The sequence below is a fragment of the Callithrix jacchus genome, chromosome 3 (genome assembly GCF_049354715.1).
Source record: "Callithrix jacchus isolate 240 chromosome 3, calJac240_pri, whole genome shotgun sequence".
In the NCBI taxonomy this organism is placed as follows: domain Eukaryota; kingdom Metazoa; phylum Chordata; class Mammalia; order Primates; family Cebidae; genus Callithrix; species Callithrix jacchus.
In genome coordinates, this window is record NC_133504.1 from 143,107,920 (window position 1) to 143,116,741 (window position 8,822).

Genomic DNA, 8,822 nt, shown 5'->3' on the forward strand with positions numbered 1-8,822 from the left:
GTGATTTGTACCTGTAATCCTTGCACTTTGGGAGGCCAAGGCAGGAGGATCACTTGAGATCAGTAGTTCAAGACCAGCCTGGGCAACATAGTGAGACCTCATCTCTATAAAAAATTTAAAAACTAGCTGGGCATGGTGGCACATGCCTGTGTTCCCAGCTACTTGAGAGCCTGAAGTAGGAGGATCACTTGAGCCCAGGAGGTCGAGGCTGCAGTGAGCTATGATGGCACCACTGCACTATAGCTTGACAAAGGGAGAGAGAAAGAAAGAAAGAGAGAGAGAGAGAGAGAAAGAAAAAAGAAAAGAAAAGGGGTTGATCTTGAGGGTTAATAGCAACTGCTAGTGTGCCTGGAGTAATAGCTTCAAGATTCCAAAGTTCCTTCTGAGCTGAAAAGTGCCATGGCTCTTTAGCAATGACAGTGAAAATGGTATGGGAGGAGGGAATGGAGCCCTGTGTCCAGAATTTGCCAAGCCTAGTCTAAAACATTCTACTTAGCAGTGGCTTATAATGAAACTTAATTTTCGAATGTCTCCTATTATCCAGATGTATGCAGTTCTATGTTCTTATGACCATTAAGATTAAATATTCAGATTTTAAAGTGATAGGCTACAGAAAGATGTCATAGAGAGTTACAACTGGTCATTCTTGAGGGGGTCCCTCAAGCTGGGCTTGCATCTTGGGATTGGTTTGATAAGCTCTCAAAAGATGATTTCAAGTATGTACCCAGGGGTGATGGATTTCCTGGTATGTTTTCTCATACCAGGAACATACAACAAGCCCATGTCCGGTAGAACGCAAACAGCAATGATACCTGACATGGGCTTGTTGTATAAAGTGCTTAGTACAGTAAGTAGCACCTGGTAAACACAATGTTTGGTTTTCATGATTGTTTTCATTTTCTTTCTGGTAGTTTAGAAATACCATTTCCATGATAATGTAACAGCCCTAATGGCCAAAAAAAGCCCATTTTAATTTTTTAAAAACCCATGACTACTATTCAGAATGCAGGAGTACCAAGAAAAACCTCACCTGAGATCTTCTTGGTACAAGCTTTTTCACCTGAGAAGGCTAACTGTGTAAAAGACTTTTTTCTCTCTTTTATACACTGTATCTGGGAGTTAGCTTCACTCCTGGATTAACTCTTATTCTCTATTTTCTTTTTTACAACACTTCGTCAGACCATGTATGCAGATGACTGTGTGTATGTGAATACGCAAGTGAAAGCTCACAGTCTCCAGGCTGTTCAGTGAAGCTTTCTGCGAATCCACTTCCCCTGCACCCCTTCCCCTGACCGCCCAAGGACTAGAACCGAAGCCTGTGATCCCCTCCCAAGTGGGATCCCGCCCTTCGCCAAATGTGAGACTGCTGAAGGCGTGGCCTTCTAGATGATTCGTCAGGTCGCCGGGCTCGCCCTCCCCGCCCCCTGGCCCTGGGGACACCCTGTCCGAATAAAGGGGAGTCCTTTGTGTGAGTGATGTTTCTCAATTCTCAAACTAGTGGCGTGAAACATATTCCTGAAACACCTGGGTGTAAAAGGGTTTGTGACCTCCTATTTTTCTTTTAAGTAACAAAGGAGTAGCCACACCTACCTTAGTTTCTATTGAATAAAAACGTGAATAGTTTGTTTTTGTTTTTAACCTTCAACTCTCAAAACGCACAAAGTTCCCAGGTGGAAAGAGGTAGCTTAGAACTGTCCGGGGCCGCTCGGGGACGGGAGCCAGCTCCCCTGATGCCAAGCACCAGAGCCTGCCCCGACCCCGCACCCTCACTACAGTTTCTCCTCCTTCCCCTCCCCCCGCAGCTTTACGAGCTATTGACTGGCTGCAGCCAGCCGAGGCCCAGGCCGTGGGAATCCGGACTTTTCGTCCCTCTCCCACGTTTCCTTCTTCCTCCACCCTCCCCTCAACCAAACCCTCAAACCTCTGCGTGGTCCAATATTAAAACAGGTGGAACCAAGGCATTCCCAAAATCAGGAGGAGGGAAAGAGGAAGACCAGGGAGGCAAAAGTAGGAGGAAAACAGGAATGTCAACATTTATTTTCCTGAAGCGGGCGGAAAAGCTTCTCTCTGGTAGGCAGGCCATCTCAGGGAGGAGGAATCCACCGTCTCCTCAGGTAGTACATTCCAGGGATGCTGGATGCAGGTGGTAAAAATACGCAGCGTTTCAGTGGGCTGATGGGAGATGTTTACAGCCCTCCTGGGAAGATGCCAAAGAGTTTAACAGTCCTGGGATACCTCCCAGCTGCCTGCTCTGGTGCTGGATGAGTTTATGCTTCCTTTCCTAATGGAAAAGGTGAAGCAACCAGTGACTTGTCCAGGGTCACACACCACGCTTGGGACAGAAATAACTCTGACGCTTCTTTCTGGCTCTAACAGCAGACAGCATTGCCTAATGACTGTACTACCATTCCGATCTGAATCATTTAAATTGCTCCTAATTGCAGGCCTGTAGTGCCCTGTAACAGCTGTATGACTCTAACTGCGAAGCTGGCCGGCCGAGGTACAAATGAGTGAAGTTTTGCAAATTTCTGAATATGGAATTAAAATGCTGGGCGGTGGAGGGGGTAGGATAGCCGTGTATGAAAACCACTTTGAAATTGCTGACAAGTATCCTATTTAAATTTGTTTAAAAGATGAATTGGACATGTCACCTTTAATTTGTCATACTGGAATTAGAGGAACACTTGGTGTTCAAATGGATGCCATTCAAAAAGGCATCTCAGATATTTCTAAGCAGTCGATGTTCACACTCTTCCTTTTTGTGCCTGCTAAATTACTGTCTGGTTTTGGTGTTTAAACTTCCCTTTGAACTCCTTTGTGAGTAGATATGGGGAAAGGGGAGGGCCTGGGAAACAACCAGGCATTTGACTTCAGATCTGAACACGGGGCTGGACACGTGCTGTGCTCGGGAAAGAAAGTGAATTCCACCTGGCAAATTGCTCTAACTGATTCATTTGTCCACAAAGAGACGCCACCTACCTGCATGCAGGTATTCAGGTAAATGACAGGTGGGCGGGACCTCCTGTTTCAATCCCTAACGTCTCAGCAATGCTTTATCTGTCGGGGCTTCCGTGATGTCACCCATTTCCTGCTCTGAACTGACCAATGCCGTCCTCCTTCCTCCAGGCACCTGTTCGCCGAAGTTGAGGCTGGTCACAGCTTGGGTAGCCCAAGGAGCTGCTCGGTTCACCCATAAGGGATGAGAGCTGCCTGCCCACTGCTGCTTGGAGAGCCTCAGACAGACGCTTGAAGAGGTGAGTTGAAACCCTCCATTTTTCTTTCTTGGCAATTAGACCACTGGCCCCTGAGGGCTCTGAACAAGGAATTTGAATGAAAAAAATACAAGCTGAATGGCTTGTCTCAGGTGTTTGCGGTGTTTGCCCTAGAGGGAGAAGCTTTTTTCGAGAGGGAATAGTAGAGAGATGCTTTTAACACCCTAGTTGCACAGTAAAGTTCTCCCAGGCCAGAATTTAATTCTTTTTGTTTCTCTGATCGTTAATCCAGCCTCTGCTTGTCCTCAGCAACAACAACCTAGAGAGAAGTAGAGTGAAGGCTTTTTTTGAAACTTAGCTCCAAGGCACAGACATTTCAGCCCATTTAATGGGGGCTAGGAGGCCAGTGCAGACTGGATTTAGAGTTCTTATTTTTGCCGTTTTCCACTGTATTTTCCCTTACTTTCTGCATTCATCTCACCAGAGGTGATTTCGATCAAAACCTGAGAGGCAACCCTATATTTTTTTTTTCTTTCTCCCTGAAAACCTGTTTCTCAGGGCAAATTCTGTTCCTCCATTCAGTAGCTGTCCATTCCAGTTTTCTTCTCTGAAACAGTCTACCATTTTCTTTACTCTTTGTTGAACACCCTTTTAAATGCGACTTTGCAGTCTGCACTCGAATGTGTTTACATTCAGACCCGGACTGGCTGCCTGCTGACCTTTGGTTACAGTAAGGATTAATTCCCACATTGCCACAAGAATGTGACTTCGGGTCTGATTTTTAATTTTTCAGACCTCTTTGGCTTTTTCTGTCTCTTTTTCATTTAATAGTAAATATGCCAAAGAAGTTGTCCTGCCAGGACCTGGCTTTTAAAGTAATTTTACCTCTAGGATCCATTTTTGTTTTCTTAATTCTGATCACACAGCCTGTTCCACTTCTGTTCTTGACAGCCCACTAGTCATACTCTTTCCCCAGTACTGTTGTTGGAGAAAGGAAACCATTTTTAAGCCCAATTCCCTGCTGGGATGAGCTGGAAAAAGAAATAAATCTGTGAGACACTTCATTCTAGATTTCATTATCAGCTGTTTTTTGAGATTTAAGTTAGCAAATATGTTTACAAGGGAATAATCTGGAATTATGCTCCTGTTCATCCACCTAGAAATACAAAGTACATAAAAATTCTCCAAAGGTATAAACTGAAATAAGCTGAGATCATTTTTGCCTTAGACAGTTGCTTCTCACCACTAAGAATCTGCCTATTTCTTGTTGCCAATTTCTGTCTTACTGGTTGGAGGCTCGTATTGTTCTCCTTTAACCGACCTTTGTCTGCTATTTTCCCACAGCTTGTGAGTTTGAGGGATGGGGGTTGGCTACCACTTGTCCCTTACTAAGGTTCTCACTTGATTCAAAGCTTGGATCTTCTGGATAAAAGTGCATCAAAACCTCTCCTCAAGATTACGTTGCCTCTGGTTTGCCATGGTTGATTAGTTCTTTTCACAGTAGTTTATGATTAAATAAATCATTTCCTCACTGTATGTTAGTATGTCTGAGTATTAAAGAAAAAATGCTGTAGACACTGTACCTCCAGGTAGAAGAAAGGAAAGAAATGACAGAGACTGGAATTCAGAGTCAGATTGTCTAGAATGCAGTTGGTCTGCTGGGTAATTTACACACGTCCTGTCCAGAGTTCCTGTAGTAACTCCACCCATTGGTTCAAGTGGACGTGGGCCTGATGGAAAAATGTACAATCTCCTTCATCTACGTCCTTGAGCAAGTTACTTCTCTGACCCTCGGTTTCTTCATCAGTAAGATGAGAGATAATAATCCCCATGATCTAATGTGGTTGTGAGAAGTTAATGAGGTAGCTAATGTATGTTAGCATCCAGTGACCAATGCCTGGTGATAACTGGTGCCAAAGTGAGGCTAGGTCCTTCTTTTGGAAGGAATTTTCCTAGGCTGCTTGGAGGAGAGAGCCTGACCCTATCAAGATAAAGATCTTGTGCGGTTGCAATTGTTAGGAACCTTGATAGTTCTTGTTATTGTAATTAACCATAGGTAATTAACTTCAGTGTTAACAGTTTAGAAAAAGAAAACAGGCAGGAGAATGCCTAAACTATGTCATTAAACAAGTTGGGCAGATGTGTCTCTGCTAGCCTCCCAGGCAAAGCTTTTAGGAGTTGCTGGCTGGCTGTGATTTCTTCCTTTTTCCACCCTAAGGCTCTCATCTTGCAACAGACCTACAAAATGTGATTCTCCATGGGCCTTTCAGGGAAGTGTCCTGTTGTCGTTGCTGTCATCTGACTTGGCAGGGAGTTCTTTTTGCTTTGAATCATCATGCTATCTCCAGGGCAGACTGGGTGTTTGGTCTCCTCCAGTCTCACGGATAAACAACCTTCTCCCTGGCCACAGTGAGGGTTCACGCCGAGTCGCTGGCAGGAGGAAGCTCCTGGTTTGGAGCCTGCATTGTACCATGGAAGGGAGGCTTGTGACCCATTGGATGTGATTGGCCCTGTCATGGAATACGCTGTGCCCTTGGATGACCTTGAGTCATTGCATAAGAGCACTGTGTGCCCAGGGCCCTGGTTGCTTCTCTGGGTCTCACCCTTCAGGGATAACACAAATTTTCATCATTCAAGAGTAAGGGATTAGTGGATTGAGGTCAGTGGGTTCTACTGACTAGCTTGCCTTCGGGACCCTAGGGGAGAACCTCAACTTCCCTGCCTGTCAGTTTCCTTAGCTATATTTTTCCCCAAAGGATGCTACAATGGTGTACTTCACAGGGCCCGTCAGTCCTTACAAGTGAAGCGAGGTGGGCTGCATGCCTAGGTGCATGGGTCAGACTGACCGGGGAGACTGGGTAGCACCTCACTAGAAAATGTCAATCTTATTCATTCCATTCTAGGTGGGACAGTGCTATTGCTTTAGAACGGTGGTCTGGTCTCTGGCATCAGGCTACCTACCTGGGTTTTCAAAACCCAGATATACCATGAGCTACCTGTGTGACTCAGGACAGATTCTTTAACCTGCTTTCATCAGCTGTGTAATAGGGTTATCATGAAGATTAAATGGGTTGAAATGTGTAAAGTGCTTGGAATGGTACCTGCCACAGTGTTCGCTGTTACTAGTATTATTTTCTTGAAAGGAAGGCATAGTTGGTAGAATCAGACAGGTCTGTGTATCAGACCCAGTTCTACCATGTAATTGCTGCCTAAATAAGTTACTTAATATTTCTTTGCTTTGGTTTCATCATCTGGAAAATGAAATGCTTATCAGACTCAGTGCTGTTGGGAGGAAAAACTGAAATAATTGCATGGAAAGTGCCTGGCATATTATAAATGTTCAGTGAGTGTTAACTATTGTTATAGTATTTTAAAAAGTGTTATGTTGGTTACAGTTAGACTTCTTAAATCCTGCTACTATCTGGATGTAATAATGATGGAAACAGGAGTAAGTTGAGGGCCAAAGACTGAGCAAAAATGATTTCCTGAAAGGCTCCCAAAGGCAGAGGAGGAAAACCTGATAACAAAGATTGTGTTGTTTCTCTTGGAGTTCCAGGGTAGGGTGGCTGCCAGTGCAAATGCCTGGTCTTTTGTAAACCTGTGGGCAGTGGGCTTCTGTGATGTGAGTAAATAGTGGGTCTTCCTGGAGCGGTGATTTCCTGGCTTCACCTGCCACTGCCCCTTGTCTCCATGATCTGGGCTAGGACCTCCTTTCTGTATTTGAATTAAACGGAGTCCGGTGGGGTCCTGACTGCTTTTTATTCCTCTCACCCTATTGACCAGGATATAATCTTGACTACTCGAAAGGCCATCTGTAAGATGCTGGCAAGGCGAGGACAGATAAGAGATGCTCTAGAGTGTGTCTTTCTCATTGCCTCAGTATTCATGGACTTCCCTGTAGCATATAACTATACCTGATAGTTATGTACTGATATTACATAGACTCACTTTTATGTGGTTGGCAAATGTATTGTCCTCTGACAGTGCCTCCAAAGTATCAAAGGCTTTTCAAAACTATTTGGAAGGAAGACTGTATCAATGTTCCTGGGTTCATACGATTCGACCATCAACTACCCCCAAAGAATAGGGTTGACATGAAAACAATAAAAATACATAAAATGTAGAAAACAACACTGAGCTGAAATCAGGAAGGAAAATGTCGGTTGTCTGTAAACTTTTTGTGTTTACCATTTCTCCACTTTGTTCTGTGTGACATGAGGAAACCACAGTGTCCCGTTTGGTTAGTTACACAGAGCCACACTTCAGATCAGTAAGAGGAAGAACTTCCTATGAATGAGAGTTGTCCGAAAATGTAGTAGGTTGCCTTTTGAGGTACTGAGTTTCTTGTCACGAAAGATGATCATTTTGGGGCATATTTAGTGCATGGTGTCTATTTGCTGGATGAGTGGATGAGTTCATAAATGAACGACAAAGAGGATTTATGTTCTTCAGCTGCACGTACACTCATCTGTAAAGTGTACACTCATCTTAATGATCTCATAGGATTATTTTAGATTAAATGAAAAAACACGTTGAATACCTAACACAGTATCTTGCATATCACAAACTGCTCATTAAATATTAACAATCATTCTTTATTTTATATTCTAAAGAGAATTTCTGCCTCAGGTAGAAGGTAGACAAGATGATCCTCCAATTTGAGATTTGCAGTTTTTATGACCATGTTTACTTTTCTTCTCTTCACCTCTGCCCTTCTTCCTCTACCTATCTGAAAAAACTTCTCTCTGCTCTAGAAAGCCAAGTTCCTTGACATGGTAAGTCCACTAGTACACTGCTAACAGTGGGAGCAAGTTCTGTCTCAATTAACCAGGGACATTTTTGGTAACGTCACTAATTCGTGACTTGGAATGTGTGGACTTAGACTCCACCATGTTTTTCAAGTGACTCTTATTTGCTGCTTGTGTTTGATGCATTTGTCACAGACACACAAAAGACTTCACCAGCAGCAGTCAAAACTCTCCAAGAATTTTCTTTAATAGCTTCTTGGCACAATAGCACATGCATGATGGGGAGGTCTAAATATGCCATTGCTATCTGCTGAGATGATTTGCATAACTTCCTTATGACTGCATTTGAGTCTCGTGGCCTTTTCTGAATAGAGCGCGGCATGTTTAGGCTCCTGCATACTCACATTAATACATGAGTCATCATGTGTTTTCAGACTCCTCATTAAATGTATTGTCAGACTTACATTACACCTTCCACAACATACACACACTCAGCCATTCTATCTGTGGCCTTTTTTTTTTTTTTTTTTTTTTGCTTGAGGCCCTTTGCAAATTTAGTCTAACAGTCATCTCTGAAGGCATCTGTATTCTAATTCATTAATGGATTGAAGGGAAATTAATACATTTTTTTACTAGGGTAGAGTTGTTAAGTATGTAGCAGTCTAAGTGGCTGCCATCTCCAGACGGTTTCCCCTATTTCTAAGCCATGTGGAGAAGTGTTGGAATGGATTGTTGGGAGTGTTCGCCCCATTCCTGCAGGAATACCCCTAGAATGTGTAGTATTTCTAGGGCTGCCATAACAAATCTCCATAAACTTGGTGGCTTAAAACAATTCACATTTATTCTCTCACAGTTCTGGAGG

The 8,822-nt window shown here is 43.5% G+C and overlaps 1 protein-coding gene across 1 annotated transcript in view; it reads left to right on the forward strand.

Moving 5' to 3' along the window:
* The window catches only part of LNX1 (ligand of numb-protein X 1), a 195,866-nt gene that overhangs the window by 58,156 nt on the left and 128,888 nt on the right, over window positions 1-8,822 (forward strand). The window contains exon 2 of the mRNA XM_002745839.7: window positions 3,127-3,254. The gene's annotated coding sequence lies outside the window, so the exon portion shown is untranslated. The remainder of the gene's footprint in view (window positions 1-3,126; window positions 3,255-8,822) is intronic.